The 23,723-nt window shown below is 37.4% G+C and overlaps 1 protein-coding gene across 5 annotated transcripts in view; it reads left to right on the top strand.

Moving 5' to 3' along the window:
- The window catches only part of GRIK2 (glutamate ionotropic receptor kainate type subunit 2), a 733,451-nt gene that overhangs the window by 238,060 nt on the left and 471,668 nt on the right, over window positions 1–23,723 (top strand). The gene's annotated exons all lie outside the window — the stretch shown is intronic.

The raw sequence follows: 23,723 nt of genomic DNA, 5'->3' as shown, positions 1-23,723 counted from the left end.
TTGTAATGATTTATAATTCTGTATAGAACCAAACCCCAGGAAATGTAAATTTAGATATTTAGATTGTTTCTAGTTTATATCACTGTGGCAATGCCAGCTCCCAATAAAATGACTTTTAGAAGCAATGTTCTGAAAGATCTGCTTGATGATAAGACCCACAAATAACATTTCAGGGAATGCTTAAAAGCACTACCAGTTTTAAATGAAAATCTTGCAGGGGTGTGTATGTGTGCACTCTCCCACATGTGTGTTGGCATATGGTCACCCTGAACACACAAAGCCCCGTACTCTACAGCTGGGTCACTTCATTTATATGTAAGACACTTGCTCAGGTTGTGTATACAAAGTCAATGTAAACATGTTGGTCAGTGACCTATTACTTTGTTTGGTGGTTTCAGCCTACTCCCTTTTATTCCCCAATTTTGTCTCTTGGATTAAGTGGTTGTTTAAGTTTACTTCAGCTCTTGTTTTTGTATGAACCCCTGTGGGTATGCTCAATTTTGCACGTAAATTCCCACATATGTACATTAATGCTTAGGGCTCTACTGACTTGGCCACTTGATCTTTAATTAAAATTTCCACAATAATTTTTGTTAGATGGTTGGAAAAGAAAAATTACTAAATTTTAGTACTTCACACATTTATATTTTTCTTGACAATTTTCTGCAACATTTTTTAATAAAGATTTATTTTATTTATTTGAAAGACAGTTACAGAGAGAGGTACATCCAAAGAGAGAGAGAGGTCTTCCATCTGCTGGTTTACTACCCACATGACCACAATGGCCAATACTGAGCAGATCCAAAACCAGGAGCCAGGAGATTCTTCCAGGTCTCCCATGTGGGTGCAGGGGCCCAAGGACTTGGGCCATCTTCTTCTGCTTTCCCAAGCCATAGCAGAGAGCTGGATCAGAAATGGAAAGCCAGAACTTGAACTGGCACCTATGTGGGATGCTGGTGCTGCAGACCAGGAATTTAACCTGCTGCACAACGAGTCAGCCTTAATATTCTCTTTTCACCTCTACTTTGGATCATTTCTTTTTTTTTAACTTTTATTTAGTGAATATAAATTTCCAAAGTACAGAATATTGATTACAATGGCTTCCCCCCCATAACGTCCCTCCAACCCGCAAACCTCCCCTTATGCACTCCCTCTCCCCTTCCATTCATGTCAAGATTCATTTTCGATTCTCTATATATACAGAAGATCAGTTGAGCATACATTAAGTAAAGATTTCAACAGTTTGCTCCCAACAGAAACATAAAGTGAAAAATACTGTTTGAGTACTAGTTATAGCATTAAATCTCAATGTACAGCACACTAAGGACAAAGATCCTACATGAGGAGTAAGTGCACAGTGACTCCTGTTGTTGACTTAACAAATTGACACTCTTGTTTATGGCATCAGTAATCACCCTAGGCTCTTGTCATGAGTTGCCAAGGCTATGGAAGCCCCCTGAGTTCACTGACTCTGATCATTTTTAGACAAGGCCATAGTCAAAGTGGAAGTTCTCTCCTCCCTTCAGAGAATGGTACCTCCTTCTTTGATGACCCATTCTTTCCACTGGAATCTCACTCATGGAGATCTTTCATTTAGGTTTTTTTTTTCCCCCAGAGTGTCTTGGCTTTCCATGCCTGAAATACTCTCATGGGCATTTCAGCCGGATCTGCATGCCTTAAGGGCTGATTATGAGGCCAGAGTGCTATTTAGGACATTTGCCATTCTATGGGTCTGCTGTGTATCTCACTTCCCATGTTGGATCATTCTCTCCCTTTTTGATTCCATCAGCTAGTATTTGCAGACACTATTCTTGTTTATGTGATCCCTTTGTTCTTAGTCCTATCATTATGATCAATTGTGAACAGAAATTGATCACTGGGACTAGTGAGATGGCATTGGTACATGCCACCTCGATGGGATTGAATTCGAATCCCCTGGTATGTTTCTAACTCTACTGTTTGAGGTAAGTCAGCTTGAGCATGTCCCGAATTGCACATCTCTTCCCTCTCTTATTCCCACTCTTATATTTAACAGCGATCACTTTTCAGTTAAGTTTCAGCACTTAAGAAGAATTGTGTATTGATTACAGTATTCAACCAAAAGTATTAAGTAGAACAAACAAAAAAAAATACTAAGAGGGATAACATATTAAGCTGCTCATGGATCATTTCTATATTCAAAATTACCAGAAAAAAATATCAGTTACTGAATACAAAAATTTGCTCTGAAAGGTAGGATTTTGATTTAATCTTTTTTTTTTTTTTTTAGCAGTAAGCATGCTAGCAAAGTTTAATGAAGAGAAATAATGAAAAGTGTACACCTGACAAATCAGGCAGGCATCTCAGTTAAGAACTGAAGGGCCAGTCTGCATTCATACTGGAGTTTTTATGGATGTTGCATGTGGGCCTTCTTTCTCCTACTCTCTACACCCTTTCTGGAATATGGCTTGCAGGAGGGCTTTCTGGGTTTGGAATCCCTCCCAACTCTACATAATAGTCACCTTTGTGGAGAGCGAATGAGATTCCCCTAAGCTGCTCACAGGGAAATGGCTGGGACCCACCAAACCAAGCTATTAAAAAATTATGACTTTTGATATAGAAATGTTGGTTTACTCCCAAGTCTTGCTTCCTTGTTCCATCACACATAAATCTCATTTTTCATCTTCCACTCAACACTCATAGGTTCTTGTCTACCTAGCTACCTTAACATACCCCCTTCATGAGAAGTAACCCATAATCTTATGAGGGTAATGTAGATGAAGGTCCATCGTCTCTAGTTTCTTCAGAGTTGACTTAATATAGAACTGCTGCTTATGGGTATTCTTCTCTTGCTGTTTGTCCTATTTTATTCATAGTGGTCTGGGAAAAGACTGCACAGTCCATAGGACTGGTCATGTCATCCGGAAGGATATGCTGGAAGTCCTGATTCATGACCATCTGCATCTGAATGACTTACGTTGTCATGTACGAGACAAAATGGACAAGAGAATTAAAGACACATGCTCCTAAGAGAAACAGCAAGAAAACAAAGCTAGGGGCCAAAATTGTGGTGTAGTGAGTAAAACTGCCACCCACAATGTCGGCATCCCATATCAGTGCCAGTTTGAACCCTGGCTGTTCTGATCCAGTTCCTTGATAATGTGCCTGGAAAGCAGTAGAAGATGGCCCAAGTAGTTGGGCTCCTGACACCCAGATGAGAGACCAGGAAGAAACTCTCGGCTGTTCACTTTAGACTGGCCCAGCTCTGGCTGTTGCAGACATTTGAGGAGTAAACCAGTGGATGGAAGATATCTCTCTGTAAACTCTGTCTTTCAAAGAAAAATAAGTCTTGAGAGAGAAAGAGAGAGAGAGACAGAGAGACAGAGACAGAGAGAAAGAATGCAAGTTAGAGGGACAAAGAGGGATACCAGCCAGGATTTTCATCACCAGACACTAGGCCAAATACTCCAGCCTTGTTCTTCCTAGTCCTGGAATTGTCTGACCTTACCCAAGAAGTGCTGAACATAGTTTTGTACCTGTCCAGTTTAATTGACATCCAAAAAAGCATTTTTGGAGCATGACACTGATGCCCCCTTGGGCAGCAGTTAGTATCTCTAATTGCCTGCATGTTTTGAAGCACTGGGTTTTGCAACCTTAGCATGGGGTTCCTAGTCATGGCAGCCTTTCACTGGATGAAGGCTGTGTTTTGTTTTCTCCCAAAGGAGGGGGCCTTGCTCTGGCTTGCTCTTGATGGCTTGATTCAGAGCCTGACATAGGAGCTTTGTGATTTTCCTGTACCTGGGGATCCATAACCTGTTAGTTGGAGCTGTCTTTTGTAGGAACAAGATGCTGCTATATTGTTTGTATGCATTCTGGTGCCAGTTTCTGTTCCTCAGAGATGATGTTGAGCCCCAAATAGTTTATTTCCTGATAGACCAGTTGTACTTTTCTAGGGTACCCAGAAGTCATATTTTGCTAGAAAGTTGAGAGTACTAGTCAGATGCCCAAAATTGAAGACCATCTAAATTTTAAATCATCTCTCTACCCTCTCCAGTGATTGGTCCTTTAGGTCCTCTGCAAATGACCTAGGCCTGTCCAAATAGGTGGTAGCTGCCTGTAAATCCTTGTTTGGAAGTACTGTCCAGGTTAGCTATTACTTTACACCCTGTGTGCTAACCCATTTAAAGGCAAATCAGGATGGACAGTAGGGGTCTTTAGTCTCAATAGTAATTGGTTAGACATTAAGGCCTGGCCAGGTATGTGTGAGACCCAGACTTACTTATCTCTTCATCTGGGTTACTGAAAGGGAGATGTGAACCCCCTTAGGGAAAGCACCGTGTTGACTCCCATTTCCTGGTTGAACTGAGAGGAGGGCTAACCTGAAACGGAGGTTAGTACAGAATAGACAGTGTCTTTCAAAGAAAATTTATGGGCTTACCTACAACATCACTGACCGTAAGCCACCCCTTAACAGTGATGGTTACTTTGGAAGTCTAGTGAAGCAAAGGACATTTTTAGGTTAGGGTCAGTGTTGCCTATGGTTCTGACCTGGGAGTCCTTCAACCCCAGAGCAGTTCCATTTACAGTGGCCCAGTTTTTGACAAAGAGGACAGGACTTTGAAAGCCAGCGGCTCTGATGACAGCTTCTTGCCCAATGCCCTGGCTTTCCATATTGATAACATATGCTATTTGGGGGTGCACTGACTGTGCTGGGTCTCCTTGATGGCAGATCACTGAGTAAAGCAGCTGTTAATTAACCTTTCACCTGTCTTTACATTGCTCCTGCTGCCTAACTCGCTCCTCTTCCTACTGGTTTCTGTTAGACTGTAGAGGCAGCCTTTAGGATGTCAGCCAAGGGGGTGGTCAGTCTCATCTTTAATTTTTGAAATTCTTTTTTTTTAACTTCTATTTAATGAATATAAATTTCCAAAGTACAGCTTATGGATTACAATGGCCCCCCCCCATAACTTCCCTCCCACCGGCAACCCTCCCCTTTCCCGCTCTCTCTCCCCTTCCACTCACATCAAGATTCATTTTCAATTCTCTTTATATACTGAAGATCAGTTTAGCATATATTAAGTAAAGATTTCAACAGTTTGCACCCACATAGAAACACAAAGTGAAAAATACTGTTTGAGTACTAGTTATAGCATTAAATCTCAATGTACAGCACATTAAGGACAGAGATCCTCCATGAGGAGTAAGTGCACAGTGACTCCTGTTGTTGACTTAACAAGTTGACACTCTTGTTTATGGCATCAGTAATCACCCTAGGCTCATGTCATGAGTTGCTTTTAATATCAGATGGCCTGAGCTGAAATTTATGGTCACAGGCATGTTCTGACACTGTTTTTCCATGTGAGTTAAGAAAGTGTTTAGAGGGAAAATTGCATCCATCCAAATAAGTTTGAACATAGAAGTCACATACCGCACCTCCATGTTCCTATTAGGGTCCTCAGTGAAGTTTCCCATCTCCCTTTTTATCTCATTTAAATCCTGCATCTTGAAGGAGACTCACATTCTAATGGTGCCCTTCGGTCCCATTGTCTCTGGTAGGTGAAACATCCCAGTGACTTCTGGGGACAAGGGCTGATTCTCTGAGAAAGGGGAGATGGCTGACTTGATAGGAAACTGAGGGTAAAGGGGCTTTAAGGTGTCCCTGGGGGCAGTATCCTATGGTGGCAGTTCTTTTGGTTTTACCTCAAAGTGGACAAGTAGGATTTTTTCAAAAAATAAATTTCCAAATTAGCCTTAGAAATATAGCTTTTATTTTTATAGATAGGTCTATAATATAAATAACTGGAGATGCTTTGTAATTTACAAAATGTTTGGACAAGTAAGTGAGGCTTTATGGATTGTTTTCTGAATTTCTGCAGGAACACAATCTGATCCACAAAAGAAAGACAAAAACAAATATTGACCATATTATCACTATTTCTCAGTATTATGTGAGATGAAATATAATTTTACATATCCTTCAATTTATTATGTGCCATTATTTACAACACTCTCATAGTCCCTCCCCCAGTTACTGTCTTATTATTCAGGGGTTCACGAAATATATACTGTGGGCTGGACACTAAGATGGTTTCAGCAAGTCAACGATGAATAAGTTGTCTTTCCCACCCTCAAAGAGATGTCAGAGGAGCCATGTTTGTTAATAGATTGTGCCCCTTGATGTCTGTGGCAAGCGCAAGAAAAGAAGAATGAAAAGCGTATTGTGGGAAGGAGATGCAATCTGTATGGAAACTTTGTGGAGATGTGGGCTGCATGCAGATAATGAGATATTATTAATGTTAACAAAAAGTAGTGGTTTTTAGCTACCACAGTGTACATTAGGTCTAATTAATATGATAGCTTTTAAAAGGGGAAAGAAAAATAATTTTGAGATATCTTACTCAAGCAGGAAGAAGCAGTTATATCTTTTTATTTTTTTAGGTAAGACAAAATAATAAGTGCACAAAAATATGTAGTGCATCTGTATTAGTAAACAATCTGAGTAATAGCATAAAAATTAAAGAAATTATGGAAAGTAAATATTTAAGGGGAATTGAAAGACATGTCAAAGTTATAGTCTACAAATAATGGAAATTCCTTTATATATAAAAACGCAGTGTATACTTACATTGTTTTATGAATGATAGTATTACTCCTGATCCTTATTTGTAAAAAACATTTTGCTAAACGTTTTTTAATATTTCTGGTTTTAAACTCAAGAATGTTTATTTTACTATTTCTAATTTAGCATTATGACAACTAAATGCACTTTATAAACAGAAATATTGACATCTATTTTATCATTGATTGAATTCAGTACTATTTTGATACATGTTCTCTCAAATTAATGTATTTGTCACAAAATAGAGTTAATGTTGAGTGTGCCAGCTTTGCAAGAGATTGACATTCTACTCCATCTTCTTAAATGTTCCCAGCATCAATATTTCTTCCCAATTTACAGTGCAGTTATTAAATAATCTTAGAATTATGAAAGCTTTATAAATATCTGATCACAAAGATCTTTTCTCCTAAATCCTCTGTTTTCCAGAAGAAAAAAATGGAGATCTTGATACTGAAGGTGCTGTTTATCTTGTCACTTTTTGCACTTTCTTTCCATTTAGCTGGCCTATTAAAAAAAAAAAAAAAGTTTAGGGGCCGGTGGTGCGGCGCAGCAGGTTAATGTCCTGGCCTGAAGCGCTGGCGCCCATATGGGCGCCAGGTCTAGTCCCAGCTGCTCCACTTCCAATCCAGCTCTCTGCTGTGTCCTGGGAAAGCAGTGGAAAATGGCCCAAGTGCTTGGGCCCCAGCACCTGGGTGGGAGACCCAGAGGAAGCTCCCGGCTCCTGGCTTTGGATCAGTGCAGCTCCGGCCATTGTGGCCATCTGGGGAGTGAACGAGCAGACGGAAGACCTGTCTCTCTCTGGAACTCTGCCTATCAAATAAGTAAAAAATAAGTCTTTAAAAAAAAGTATAAAATGTGTACTCTAGGCCTTCAAGTAGTCAATGTTATTTCTATTGTTTATATGGTTATTATTTATGTGGCTGTCTTTCCGTTTATCTGTTTGATTGTTTCAGTATAATTCCTTCTGGGTCTTAAATTGCTAACATTTGGGTGGCCATTTTTCAATTTTCCTAGCTGTATGTAGCACACCCACTTTAAAATTAGTATTATTTGAACATGTAGCTTTTAGGATTTCTCTCAGATCCTGAAAAGTATGTTGGAATCACAAGGAAGTTTGAAAAGTTAAAAGCTTATTTACTATTAAAATAAAAAAAGATTCACTTACATGCCAGTGACAACAAACTCATTTGGTCTATTATGCTATTTTCTTTAAACTGATTTTACTTTGGATAGCTCCTTATAACTCATATTCTTTATTCTAAACGGTATTAGCGACTTTCATTATCCCAAATGTGCCAGTATGAGATTGGGTTGAATTGAATATGATAGATATAGGAGCAGTTAAGCAAAAAGTAGCTTCAATGTCTTCTATATTTTTAAGAATTGCAGGGAGTACTAGAGCTTTCCAAACTCCAGGACATTCCAGAGATAAGATGGTCCTATTTGTATAATTTTTATTTTCACTGAATTACTTATAAAGGTATTCATTTGAATGCTTCAGTGAGACAGTAGCATAATGATGAAGGTTATTTTCACTAGAAATACATCTCAAACTACTAGTGCCAATCCCTTCATTAAATTATAAACATTTGTTGCTTCATGGATTAAGGGAAACAAAATAAAGCTTGAAGGCTAAGAGGCATCTCTTAGCATGAAGTACAGATCCATCACTTCCCTTCCCCTGGAAAAGTCATATGTTAAACTGTGTGCTTTCCACAGAATTACATTTTGGGGAGCTATGATTTGCTTATTTATTTTTCTATGGTGTGTCAGTTTTTGAAGGCTATATATACATGTATCTTCTCTCTGCATACACTTAAGTAACTAAGATGGTATCCACCAAGTTTACACAAAATCTATTTTAGAATAGTATAGTCATACTTCTATGGATGAGAAACTCTTAAGAATCTGTTTTAGGAAATTGAAAGCATTTATCATTCAGAAAGAGAAAGGCTCTTAAGAAAACAACCAGACACTGAGGATAAAGAATGGCAATATTACCCAGCTGAAAATAGTATAGTGCAATGATTAAAATATAGCCCCTGGAATGGTGTCTCCTTGTGTCCTAATCTAGTATCCATCACTTTACTGAAAAGTAAGTGGCAAGATACTCTGGATGCCACACCTGCTGCAAGCAAAAGCAGAATACAATAGGACTATGAATTAAACTACCTCGTGGGACTTGAAACATTAAGAAGGAAAACAATTCTTACATTAAGATACTTGTACAATTTAAATATTTTAACTATCTTAAGATAGAAAATACTGTAACACTAGGAAGTATGTTGATGTAAAATGAAGTCAAATAAGTAAACTGATGAGTTTTATTAATGCTTGTAAAATAGTTAATACAAAGCGTAATATAGACTATGTGCTCAATAAATGTTGACTGTCGGTAGCTTTCATCCTTCAGTCACAGTGAGCTCCAGTTTAAATATGTTTCATACTGATTTAGCCTTAACTTTCTTAAACTTCAGATTGCAGGAATATTTACGTCTGCTGTTGGAAAGGATTTTTGTACTCAGGGAACAAAAAGCAGAGACAGGATTAATTTGGTCGAGTTAGGGCCAGTGAGGAATACTTTTCCTGAGAAGATTATTGTCCCAAAGGTTCTCTTTGTGTTGGATGTTGTGTGTGTGTGTGTGTGTGTGTGTAGGTAGGTAGGTAGGTAGGGAATGTGTTCCTAAACAGAGGATCATCTTTTGGGGAAAAAATGGAGACATTTGATTCTGATTCATACACAGAAAGCTAAGTGGTTTAAAACAGCCAGAGGAATGGGGAAGTAGGAGTTGTAACTGAGGATCGTGGACAGAGAGAGAGAGAGAGAGAACCTTGTAAAGAGCATGAAGTTTAAAAACCAGTCATTGAAAGATTGTATGAAGTTGATTGATGATCTGAAAGTCACATTTGAAAAATATTATTTTGTTTGCAGTGATGAAAAACTACTGAAACAGCTAAAGAAAAAGCAGGTATCTGTAAAAAAAAAAATACATAGTGGAGATGCATTATTATGGGGTAGAGAACATAGCGTATCTGGACTTAGCCAGTATAGGAAAAGGTTTACAGTGATATTCCTGCCAAAATGGTAGAGAACCATAAATCAACTAGGAAATTATTTGATTTTTATTTATTTGAAAGGCAGAGAAAGATACACACACACTGCCAGTGTTGGGCCAGACTGAAACCAGGGAACAGGAACTAACTCTGAGTCTCTTATATGTGAGTGGCAGAGACCCAAGTTTTTGGACTATTACCTGCTCCCTGTCAGGGTGTATATTATCAGGATGCATGTGGGATATGGGTATCTTTAACTACTATGCCAAATGTCTGCCCAAGAATAATTATGATCATTAGCTAGTTAGCAATAGGAAGAACCTTTAATGAGATTTTTCATGAAATTATGATCTTCGTCTCAGTCTTTAATTCTCTCTTGCTCACCATTTTTTATCACTGACTCTAGCATAAAAGGAAAACTGTGACCTTAAGGCATAGGGAAAATAAATGCACTTCATATATCATAGCTTGCCTTGATACATTAAAAGTTGAATAAATTAAGATTAACAGTCTTAATGGTCTGAATGGTATCAATTAGAAAATATATCATCTGTAAAGGTGTAATATTAGTAACACTTGTAAAAATATTTTCAAATAAACCAAAAAGCAAACAAACTTTTTAAAATGTAAGCTTGACATGAACCAGCAGTATGGGGTTTTTTTTGTACCCTAAAAAATTCCTCTGTCTGTTTTGTGTATAATATGTTAACTTAGAGAGCTAGCGACACTATTATAATTTGCTTTACTTGGAACTACTTGAAATATAAGATTGAGCTGTGGGTGCGCTGGAGTTTGTTAGTAAAAAAAAAAAAAACCAGAAAAATGAAAGGATTGGAATACTTAGGTAATGGTCAAAAGGTTGGAATGTTTTAATCTGCATAAAAAATGTGAATTATAAAAAAAGATGAACTTCATTTTCAAATTCTTGAAGAAGTTCATCGGGGATATTGTTCTATAGTTTTCTTTTTTATTTTTTTAAAGATATTTATTTATTTGTTTGAAAGTCAGAGTTACATAGAGAGAGGACAGGCAGAAAGAGAGAGAAGTCTTCCATCTGCTGATTCACTCCACAATTGGCCGCAATAGTCAGAGCTGTGCCGATCCAAAGCCAGGAGCCAGGAGCCTTCTCCAGGTCTCCCACACGGGTGCAGGGGCACAAGGACTTGAACCATCTTCTACTGCTTTCCCAGGCCATAGTAGAGAGCTGCATCAGAAGTGGAGCAGCCGGGACCTGAACCAGCACCCATATGGGATGCCACCTGCACTGCAGGCAGTGGCTTTACTCACTATGCCACAGCGGCAGCCCCTCTATAGTTTTCTTCTTTTCTTTTGTATCCTTGTCTGGTTTTGGAATCAAGGTAATGCTGGTCCCACAGGATGAATTTGGAAGGGTTACATCCCTTTAAAATTTTGGAATAGTTTGAGAGGAATTAGTCTTAGGTCTTTAAAAATTTGGTAGAATTTAGTGGAGAAGCCATGGGATCCTCATTTTTTTTGTGGTGGGAACATTTTTATTACTAATTCAGTATCACTATTTTTTTATGTCACCAACATTCAAGTGTTATTTATACCTGGAAATGTATCCATTCCTTCCAAGTTTTCCAATTTGTTGATGTACACTTGTTCATAATAGTGTATTCTTGTTATTTCTGTGGTTACCAGTTGTATATCTCCTTTTTCATCTATGATTTCATTTATTTGAGATTTTTCCCTTTTTATCTTAGACTAGAAAAAGATTTATCAATTTTGTTTACCTACTCAAAAAAGCATTCTCATTTCATTGATCTTTTGTATTTTTAAAATTTTTATATTTCATTTATTTCTATTTCAATCTTTGTTATCTCCTTCCTTCTACTAAGTGTAGTTTGTTCTTGTTTCTTTAGGTGCTTATGATGTATTATTAGATTGTTTAATTTTGCATCTTTATTTTGGAATGTAGATACTTATTGTTAGAAACCTAACTCTTGGCATTGCTTTTGCTGTATGCAATAAACTTTGATATGTTGCGTTTCTTCATTTATTTCAAGAAATTTAAAATTTTTTTTTTTTGATTTCTTCAGTCATCCCTTGTTCATTCAGGACCATGTTGTTTAGCCTCCATGTGTTTTTATAATCTACAGAGTTTCTTTTGTTACTGATTTCTAAATTTAGCACATATGGTCAGAAATGATAAATGATATAAATTAGGTTTTTCTGAATTGAGTAAGACTTGTTTCATGGGGTAATTTATGATCTGTCCTAAAGAACATTCCATGTACTGAATCATGTGTATTGTGTAAGAGTTAGAATGTTCTGTAAATGTCTGGTAGATCCATTTGATACATACTGTATTTTAACGCTGAGGTTTCATTGTTGTGTTTCTAAATCTATCTATTGATGAAAGTAGGTGTTCAAGTCTACATTATTATTGTGTTGGAGCTTGCATTCCCTTTTAGATCTAATAATGTTTCATAAAATTGGGAACTCAGACATTAGGTGCATATACAATTACAACTGTCATATTTTCTTGTTGAATTTATCCCTCAATGATTTTATAGTAATCACCTTCACTATGTTTTGCAGTTCTTATCTTAAAGTCTATTTTATCTGATATACTTCTGTTTGAGTTTGGTTTGTGTTTGCATGTAAAATCTTTTTCCATTCTTTTCATTTCCATCAGTTTGTAATCTTACTGATGAGGTGAACTTCTTGTAGGCAGAATGTCATTAGATTTGCTGTTTTAATTAATTCAGCCAATCTGTATTTTTGATTGGGGAATTTAGTTCATTTACAAATAAAGTTTTTTTAATCTAGAAATCTTTTATTTAAGATATACAAACTTCGTTGGTGCCACGGCTCACAAGGCTAATCCTCTGCCTGTGGCGCCAGCACCCCAGGGTTCTAGTCCTGGCCGGGGCGCCGGATTCTGTCCCGGTTGCTCCTCTTCCAGTCCAGCTCTCTGCTGTGGCCCGGGAGTGCAGTGGAGGATGGCCCAGGTCCTTGGGCCCTGCACCCGCATGGGAGACCAGGAGGAGGCACCTGGCTCCTGGCTTTGGATCAGTGTAGCACGCCCAGCCACAACGTGCTGGCCGTAGCGGCCACTTGGGGGGTGAACCAACAGAAAAAGGAAGACCTTTCGCTTTCTCTCTCTCTCTCTCTCTCTCTCACTCACTGTCAACTTTGCCTGTCAAAAAAATTAAAAAAAAAAAAAAAGATATACAAATTTCATTCATTTCCTAAATACACATTTAGGAACATAGTTATTCTCCCTACCCTACCCTCCCCCTCACTCGCACTCCCACCCTTCTTCCTCGTTTCTCTCCTATTCTCATTCTTATTTTTTGCTAAGGTCTATTTTCAACTAACTTTAACCTAGAAACTGTCTGCTCAGTATTTTTTCCTTTTTTTCCAAAAAAAAGGTTTATTTATTTTATTTGAAAGACAGAGTTACAGAGAAAGAGGGACGGGGGGGGGGGGGAGATAGTTCTTCCATCCACTGTTTTGCTCACCAAATGGCTGTAATGGCCAGAGCTGAGCTGATCCTAAGCCAGGAGCCAGGAGCTTCTTCCAGGTCTCACATGTGGGTGCAGGGACCCAGACACTTGGGCCATCTTCTACTGCTTCCCCAGGTGCAATAGCAGGGAACTGGATCAGAAGTGGAGCAGTCGGGACTCGAACCAGCACCCATATAGGATGTTGGCATTGCAGGTGGTGGCTTTACCCACTACACCACAATGCCAGCCCCTTATAATTAAAGTTATGAATGATAAGTAATGTTCTAGTCCTGTTACTTTCTTTAAAAATTATTCTGTTTGTTTTGAATATCCTTTGTTATTTTAATAGTGGGTTTCATATGATCATTTTTTGAGTGTAGATATCTTTGTTTCTGTATCTAGGACATTCTTAAGCTTCTTTTGTAAGGTTTTAGTGATGATGAATTCCTTCAGTTACTGCTTGTCTTGGAAAGTCTTTATAACTTCACTCTGTAAAGGATTCTTTGTGGGTGGGTTTACTGTTTTGTCTTTGAGACTTGCAAAATGCTATTCCATCTCCTTAAGCCTATGTTTCTCTTGAAAAATCAGCCGTCACCCTAAGGGAATTTCCTTTAAAAATGTCCCAGCACTTTTTCTTGAAAATTTTGGAACTTTATCCTTGTATCATTATTTTGAAAGTTTTAGTAGAATGTGTTCCTTTGAGGGATTTTTCTAGCCATGCCTCATTGGGGTCTTATGGGACTTCTGTACTTGGATGTCGATATCCTCCTACAATTTGAGGAAGTTTTCAGTCTGGATAATCATGTGAGTTTTTGGCTTAAATATATCTCAATCAGAGCAAATGATTAGAAATTTTAGAAAAATATTTATGGAAGAACTTTGTGCTAAAACTCTCTAGAGGTTATGAACTGCTTAAGCAAGCAGCTTGAGATTACCATTTCTGCAGCCTTGTATGTACTAGTAAAGGCAACCTGAGCATCTGAAGGAGACAGAGCAGATGATTTATTGATTGTGTGACTTTTAGTCTCATCTATTCTTTACATATACTTTACATATACATATTTACATATACTTCATTTTTTATTCATTACCTATACATATTCTTTATATATACTTTATAAACTTGGTGTACATAGAGTTGCAGATTAATTTAATTAACTTTTTGAGACATCAGTTAAAACATGCAGTAACAACCATATGATTATAAGAGTTTTATTTCTTTCTGTTCTTTTACTTTTCCCATCAAACTGTTATTATGAAGTTCTTTAAACATTCAGAAAATTAGATAATAGTACAATTAAAACTCATATATTTATCATCTTGATTACATGATTGTTTACATTTTTACATTTTAGCTTTTATAACATTTCACACCTAAGCACTTTAACAGAATTTTCTAAGAATAGGATATTTTGTCACATAACCACTGTATCATTGGTTTTCCTAAGGAGAAAAAAAACTTAATGTTATTTAATATCCAGGGAATTTTTAAGATGGCCTTTTGCATTATATTGTATTAAATTAGAGAAACATAGTGATTTTATGCTTTGGGTACTTATTTATACAAGATTGAAATAAGGAGGAAACCTTTTGAATTTGTTTTGATTATTAAAAGTTTAGAATAAACATTAGAAAAACCAGTATATCTTCTTAGGGAATTACAGGTGATGTATCATTCAGAACATCAATTCTTTTATTGACTTAAAAGGTCATAAAACATGATTGTGGGGCTGCACTATGGCATAGCAGGTAAAGCCACCATCTGCAGTGCCTGTATCCCATATGGGCTGGTTCGAGTCCCGGCTGCTCCACTTCCGATCCAGCTCTCTGATGTGACCTGGGAAAGTAGTAGAAGACGGGCCCCTGTACCCATGTGGGAGATCCAGAGGAAACTCTTGACTCCTGGCTTCAGTTTGGCACAGCTCCAGCCATTGTGGTCATCTGGGGAATGAACCAGAAGATGGAAGACCTCTCTTTCTCTCTCTCTCTCTCTCTCTCTCTCTCTCTCTCTCTCTCTCTCCCTCTCTCCCTCCCTCCCTCCCTCTTCCTTTCTGTAACTCTGCATTTCAAATAAATAACATTTTATTTAAAAAATGATTGTGCCCACTTCAGGAAAGGATCTGTTTGGGGGTCTGTGTTGTGGCTCAGTGGGTGAAGCCATTACATAAGAAACCAGCATTCTGTATCAGAGTTCTTGTTGCTCTGCTTCCAATTCAGCATCCTGCTGATGCAGAAAGACTGTGTGGGAGACCAGGATGGAATTTCTAGCTTCTGGCTTTAGCCTGGCACAACCCTAACTGTTATGGGTGTTTGGAGAGTTAGTGCATGAAAAATTTATCTCTCTCTCTCTGTCTCTGTCTCTTTCTCATTCTCTGTCACTCTGCCCTACAAATAAATAAACAGGTCTTTAATGATGAAGATAGAATCTATTTGAATAGTCTAAGAGTTTAGATATGATGTTGGTTGGCACATTCATCATAGGATTATGAGTCATACAATCATCAGTAGTAGTTAAAACTGATCTAAGAGAGAAAGGCATTTGCTAGGCTTCAGCAGTTAACTAATAAATCTTTCATTTCAAGCCATGAGTAATGATGTTCTTTTGTTACTCAGAGGCTGTGATGAGAAAAGCTTTGACGTTCAGTGTTCTGTGTAAACTAGAGTTCTTTCACCATTTGTGTCTATATCAACAAGAAAAAAGTGGGACAGCTTTGTTTATAAACATGAAGTGATTGTCCTCTGCTTACTTTTTCTTCCTTTAACAAACCTGTTGTAGAGTGGGGAGAACTATTAAATTCCAATAGATAAGTCAGCTAGGAGAAGAGCTTTGAACATAATACTGTTTGATACAGAGATCATATAATAGGTGATCTACTTTCCCAAATTCAGACAAACAAAAATAAAGCATGAGAACAATTTAAAATGTTTTTTCTTTAAAATAGGAAAAGGTATAAGAAAGCAGTAATATTTCTTGTATTCTACAGAGTTAAGAATTTGATAACTCCAAAGTGGTATGTAGGTTCTGAAAAATGTGAAACGGTATGTTATAGGCATTTGGATAATGAACCAGCATATAGAACTCTCTCTGTTGTCTGTATATATCTGTTTCTTTCTGTATTCTGCCTTCTAAAGAAATAAAGAATTTAAAAAATTTAGGCTTATTTTTATCTTTAAAGAAAAGGACTTTAATTTTTTTCTTCTTTGGTTTGTTTTTGATATGTAAAAAATAAGTGGTTTTTGTATGTTTAGCTTATATCCAGGGACAGCTTGCTAAATTCAGGTCTTTAAGTCTAACTTTCAATTCTAATAATTTATTTATCAATTCCTTTATTCTGATACACATGATAATTTAGCTAAGAGTAATAATCCTTGGGTTTCTTCTTTTTTATGCTCTATCCTTTCTGTTAAAGCGCACTGAATAGAATCTCCAGAACAGTTAAAAAAAAAAAAAAACATGGAGGATAAGTTAATTTCATTACCAGTCTTCAGGGGAAATGCATCAACATTATAACAGTATGTTTGATGTAGGTTTTTTAAAATTATTTTTTATATCTTAAAGGAATTCTCTTTCAATATACTGAGAGTTTTTAATCTTGAATGAGGTAAAATCTTATAAATATGTCAATGGATGTCAAAATAATTATTTGATTTCTCAGATTTTCCATTAATACTGTAAATTACATATAATTATTTTCTTTTTTTAGGAAGTTTTTATTTAATAAATACAAATTTCATAGGTACAGTTTTAGGAATATAGCAGTTCTTCCCCTCATATCCGCCCTCCAACCCGCACTCTTATCACAACTCTACTCCCTCTCCCATCCCATTCTTCATTAAGATTCATTCTTAATAATCTTTATATACAGAAGACCAACTCTATTTTAAGTAACGATTTCAACAATTTGTACCCACACAGACACACAAAGTATAAAGTACTGTGAAGATAAGTTTTACCATTGATTCTCATAGTATAACTCATTAAGGACAGAGATCCTACATGGCGAGTAAGTGCACAGTGACTCCTGTTATTGATTCAACAATTAAAACTCTTATTTATGACATCAGTGATCACCCAAGGCTCTTGTCATGAACTGCCTAGGCTATGGAAGTGTCCAAAAACTCCGTCAGCATTAAACAGGGCAATGAGCAAAGTGGAAGTTCTCTCCTCCCTTCAGAGAAAAGAACCTCTTTCTATTTTTTTTTTTTTATTTGACAGGTAGAGATATAGACAGTAAGAGAGAGAGAGAGAGAGAGAGAGAGAAAAGTCTTCCTTCCATTGGTTCACTCCCCAAATGGCCACCATGACTGCTTCTGTGCCAGTCCAAAGCAAGGAGCCAGGTGTTTCCTCCTGGTCTCCCATGCGGGGGCAGAGGCCCAAGGACTTGGGCCATACTCCACTGCTCTCCCGGGCCACAGCAGAGAGCTGGACTGGAAAAGGAGCAACCAGGACTAGAACCCAGTGCCCATATGGGAAACCAGTGCTGCAGATGGAGGATTAACCAAGTGAGCCATGGCGCCAGCCCCCTGCCTTCAGCGAAATGAATCTCTTTCTTTGATGGCCCTTTCTTTCCACTGTGCTTTCACAGAGATCCTTCATGTAGGTCATTTTTTGCAACAGTATCTTGACTTTCCATGTGTGAAATGCTCTCATGGGCTTTTTAGCCAGATCCAAATGCCTTAAGGGCTGATTCTGAGTTTAGAGTGTTGTTTATGGCATTTGTCATTGGATGAGTCTGCTGTGTGGCCTGCTTCCCATGTTGGATCATTTTTTCCTTTTTAATTCTATCTATTATTATTACAAGACACTTCATTATTTATGTGGTACCTTTGACACATATTCCTAACTATGTGATCAATTATATATTTAAAGTGATCACTTCAACATGTAAGATGGCATCAGTACCACCCAGCTTAATGGGATTTGGAGTCCCATGGAAGGTTTTAGCTTTTACCCTTGGGGATAAGACTCCAGGAATGTGTGCGGAACTGTAAATCTCCTCCCTCTCTTATTCTTACTCTTATTTTTACTGGCATCTGTTTTTATTTTTTTTTTAAGATTTTTATTTATTTGACAGGTAGAGTTATAGACAGTGAGAGGGAGAGACAGAGAGAAAGGTCTTCCCTCCATTGGCTCACTCCCCAAATGGCCCCAATGGCTGGAGCTGTGCCGATCCGAAGCCAAGAACCAGGAGCGTCTTCTGGGTCTCCCATGCAGGTGCAGGGGCCCAAGGAGTTGGACCATCTTCCGCTGCTTTCTCAAGCCATAGCAGAGAGCTGGATGAGAAGAGGATCAGCTGGGACTAGAACCGGCACCCATATGGGATACTGGCGCCACAGACAGAGGATTAACCTATTGTGCCACAGCGCCAGCCCATGGCATCTATTTTCAATTGGATTTAAACACCTATGAATAATTATGTGTTAAGTAAAGAGTTCAACCAGTGGTATTAAGTAGAAAAAGAAAATAGTAAAAAAATAAAGTAATAAACTATTCCTTGACAGTCAAGACAAGGGCTGTTCAAGTCATTGCTCCTCACAGTGTCAGTTTCAATTTAACAGGTTTCTTATTGATTCTCTGTTAGTTGTCACAGATCAGAGAGAACATATGATATTTGTAACTTCGGGACTGGCTTATTTCACTGAGTATGTTTTCCCGATTCATGCGTTTTGTTGCAAATGACCAGATTTCATTTTTTTTTTTACTGTTGTGTAGCATTCCATAGAGTACCAGATCTCAATGCTTCCAACTTTTCCCCATTCAATTTGATGCTGGCCATGGGTTTTTCATAAACTGCCTTGATTGTGTTGAGGCATGCTCCTTCTATACCCAATATTCTTAGAGTTTTCATCAGGAAAGGGTGTTGTATTTTATCAGATGCTTTATCTACATCTACTGAGATAATCATATGGTGTTTCTTCTGCAGTTTGCTAATGTGGTGTATCACATTGATTGATTTGTGAATATCGAACCATTGCTGCATACCCAGGATAAATCCTACTTGGTCTGGGTGGATGATCTTTCTGATGTCCTGTTGGATTGGATTTGCTAGAATTTTGTTGAGGATTTTTGCGTTCATGTTCATCAGGGGTATTGGTCTGGAATTCTCTTTCTCTGTTGCATCTTTTTCAGGTTTAGGAATTAAGGTGATGCTGGCTTCATAGAAAGGATTTGGGAGGATTCCCTCTCTTTCAATTGTTTAGAATAGCTTGAGAAGATTTGTAGTTAGTTCTTCTTTAAATGTCTGGTAGAATTCAGCAATGAATCCATTTGGTCCTGGGATTTTCTTTGTTGGGAGGGCCTTTATTACTGATTCAACTTATTTCTAGGTTATGGGTCTGTTTGTTTTCTGTGTCTTAATGGCTCAATCCATGTAGGTTGTATGTGTCAAGGAATCCATCCATTTCTTCTAGGTTTCCCATTTGTTGGTATACAGCTCTTTGTAGTAATTTCCAATAATTCTTTTTATTTCTGTAGTGTCGCTTGTTACATTTAATTTTTCATCTCAGGTTTTATTGGTTTGGATCTTCTCTCTCCTTTTTTTGATTAGTTGGGCCAACAGTGTGTCAATTTTGTTTATTTTTTTCAGAAAAACAGCCCTTTGTTTTGCTTGGATTTTGTATTTTTTGATTCAATTTTATTGATTTCTTCTCTAATTTTAATTATTTCTTTTCTCTTACTAGTTTTAGGTTTGGTTTGCTGTATTTTTCTAGATCCTTGAGATACATTGAAACCTCATTTATTTGGTGCCTTTCCAATTTCTTGATGTAAGCACCTATTGCTATAAACATTCGTCTTAACACTACTTTTACTGTATCCCATAAGTTTTGATGTGTTGTGTTGTCATCTTCATTTGTTTGCAGAAAATTTTTGATTTATCTTTTGATTTCTTCTATGACCCACTGTTCATTCAAGGGCATGTTGTTCAGTCTCCATGTGTTAGCGTATGCTGTAGGGATTCCTGGGTTGCTAATTTCCAGCTTCATTCCTCTGTGGTCTGAGAAGATGCGTGGTATGATTTCAATTCTTTTGAATTTTCTGAGACTTGCTTTATGGCCTAGCATGTGGTCAATCCTAGAGTAGGTTCCATGTACTGCTGAGAAGAATGTGTTTTCTTTAAGTGTATGATGAAAAGTTCTGTAGATATCTGTTAGGTCAATTTGGTCTATAATGTCAATTAACTCTGCTGTTTCCTTGTTGATTTTCTGTCTGATTTATCTATCCATTGCTGAAAGTGGAGTATTGAAGTCCCCCAATACAATTGTATTGGTGTTTAAGTCTCCCTTTAAGTCTCTTAACATTTCTTTTAAATAGCCAGGTGCCCTGTAATTAATTGCCTACACATTTATAATAGTTATATCTTCCTGATGAATTGATCCTTTAATTATTATATAGTGCTCTTCTTTTTCTGTTTTAACAGTTTTTGTGTTAAAATCTATTTTGCCTGATATTACAATGGTTACACCAGCTCTTTTTTGGTTTCTTTTGGCATGGAATATCTTTTCCCATCCTTTCACTTTCAGCCTGCATGAATCTTTGTTGCTGAGATGTGTTTCTTGTAGGCAGTAAATATATGGGCTTTGTCTTTTAATCCATTCAGTCAGTCTGTGTCTTTTAACTGGGGAGTTGAGGCCATTTACATTCAAGTTGACTATTGATAAGTAACAACTTGGCCCTGATATTCTTCCAAAAATATTCCTTTTTTTTACTTTGAGTTTCCTTTAAACTTTTAATGAGAGCTTTTCTTCCTTTACCTTCTTAGTGATGACCATGTATCTGTGTTTCTCTGTGCAACACATCTGCAAGCATCTTTTGTAGTGCTGGATGGGTGGTGACAGATTCTTTCAATTCCTATTTGTCATGGAAGGTGTTTATTTTACCTCATTCACTAATGAGAGATTTGCAGGATATAATATTCTAGGATGACAGCTTTTTTCTCTTAAGACTTGGACTATATCTCACCATTCTCTCCTAGCCTGTAGGGTTTCTAATGAGAAGTCTGCTGTGAATCTAACTGGAAGTCCTCTGAACATAATCTGGCATTTCTCTCGTGTACTTTTTTTTTTTTTGACAGGCATTTTAGAATCTTCTCTTTATCTTTTACTGTGGTAAGTTTGATTACAATGTGTCATGGCAAGGATCTTTTCTGGTCATGTCTTTTAGGACTTCTCTGTGCTTCCTGTACTTGGATGTTGCTTTCTTTCTCCAAACCAGGGAACTTTTTGTGTTATTATTTTACTAGACAGACCTTTTAATCCTTTCTCTTTCTCCATGCCTTCAGGAACTCCTAGAACCCGTGTATTGAAATTTTTATACAGTATACTATAGATTCCTGACAGTATTTTTTAGTTTTCTAATTTCCTCTTCTTGTCTTTGGTTTGACTGTATATTTTCCTGTGCTTTGTCTTAGTCTGATATTCTCTCTTCTGCTTCACTAATTCTGTTGTTAAGGCTCTCCTCTGAATTTTTTATTTGTTCTATTGAATTCTTCATTTCATTTTTATTTCTCTTTAAGATCTCAATTTCATGTGAGAAATTTTCTTTCATATCCTGTACAGATTTCAGTAGTTTGTGCATTTGCTTCTGATTATTTGTATGTAATCTTATGATCAATTTTTTGAATTGCATTTCTTGCATTTCTTCTATCTCATCATGTTCACAATCTAGTATTGAAGTATCATGTTCTTTTGGGGGCATGATGTTATCTTTTTTATTCTTGTTTCTTGAATTGGAGTGATTGTTGTTCAGCATTTTTGGAGATACTCATTGGTTTCTTTCTTTTTTCTTTTTTTTGCTGTGGTGGCTTTTAGCTTTGTACTTTGGCTCTGTAGATAAGCAGATTGTCTGCTTTCAATGAATCTCTAGAGGCTTGTAGTGGGTGTGGTCAGAGAGCTCTGTTCAGTTTTCCAGGATTAAGGGCATGCCTAAGGTGACACACCTAGATTTAGCCTGGTAAATCTTTTCATTGTATTTTCTTTTTACTCAGACGGAAAGTTTATTCTGCTCAGCTGAGGTCCTCTCCTCAATGGAGATCAGTGCCTGAGTGCTAGCCCCAGTGGGTATAATATTTGTCCACTCTGTCCCAAGGATGACACAAAGGACCTGTGCAGTCCTCAGTCTAAGTTCAGATTCCCCATCAATGTCTCACCAGGTAACCAGGAAACTCCAAGCTTATGGAGTTCCCACTGTGACTGCTCAAAGTCCCAGCCACACCGTGAGTTCTCCCACATACCCTCAGTTTTTTCACAGTCCTGGTAGAGAAGCCTCACACAGTTACAAGCTCTTAGTCCCTAGTTAGTTCTCCCCACCAAAGTCAGAAGTCTCCACTTGGTTGCTTTCCAGGCACAGACAAGAAGCTGGTGCAGGTGTTACATATATCCAAAATGGTGCATACTCTATCGGTTTGTTTCAGGATGCCATTGTAAAGTGATCAGACAGAGAGAAACATTGTCCATCCCATTTTTTTTTTCTCCTCTAGTTTGGCTGGTACACTTTCCCCCATGGGGCTCCAACCCAGGTTTCTTCTAAGCTCTCCCTGCAACTTTTTCACCAGTGGCTTGGGCTGCTGAGGTCTGGTCTCACTTCACTTCCAATGCTGGTGCGTAGGCTCTCAGCTGCTGGAGACCGAGCTATGAGCACCCATGCCCTCCACATAAGTCCATTATGTCCAGGTAATTTTAATAGAGTTTCCTCTGCAATTTTCTCCCTAATTCTTCCTTGAGACTACACTCTACACTTTTTAAAAACTCTCTTCTCCTGGGCTAGAGCAGTAAGCTCCCTCCCTGCTCCGCCATCTTGGAACCCATCCTCATATAATTAATTTCAAATGTTAAACATAATTTGAATTCCTGGAACAAATTCCATTTGGTTTTGGTGTATTGTTATCTTTATGCATTGTCAGAGTCAGCTTGTTATATTTTCCTTTTATTTTTAATTGGCAAAAAACCATTATATAGATTTATGGGTTGCACTGTGGCATTTCAATATATGTAAACATTGTGGATTGTCCAAGCTAATAACTATATCCATCATCTCTCTTACTTAAGTTTTTATGGCAAGATTATTTAAAATCTACTCTCTTAGCCATTTTTTTGGTATATGTTATTGCTAACTATAGTCACTATGCTGTACATTGGGTCTCCAGAACTTATTCCTATAATCCAATTGAAGTGTTTTACCCACTGAACAATATCTCCCCCTTTCATCCCCTGTCCAAACATCTGGCAACCACTATTATTACTGTTTGCTTTTGTGAGATCAGGTTTTTAGATTCCAGACATAAGTGAGAATATTTTTAATGTCTTTTTGTTCCTGGCTTATTTCACTTGCCATGTTATTGTCTTCTGGATACATCTACACTTTTGCAAAATCCATTTTCTTGTAGTGTGATAGACAATGGCTTTGAGGTCAGGCATGAGCAGATTTCAATACTGGCTTTGTCACCTGATAGCTGTATTATCTTAAGCCAAAGAAATATTTCCTGTAAAATAATATTACTTGGGATTACTTTGAAAATTCAATGAAATCTTAAACACTTATTGAATGCTACCCTCTGATAGTCAGTCTTGTAAGTCCTTTGAACAAGCTAACATTTAATTTT

The sequence above is a fragment of the Oryctolagus cuniculus genome, chromosome 5 (genome assembly GCF_964237555.1).
Source record: "Oryctolagus cuniculus chromosome 5, mOryCun1.1, whole genome shotgun sequence".
NCBI lineage: Eukaryota > Metazoa > Chordata > Mammalia > Lagomorpha > Leporidae > Oryctolagus > Oryctolagus cuniculus.
Note: the sequence above shows the minus strand (reverse complement) of the source record. Positions and strands in the feature narration are given on the sequence as shown.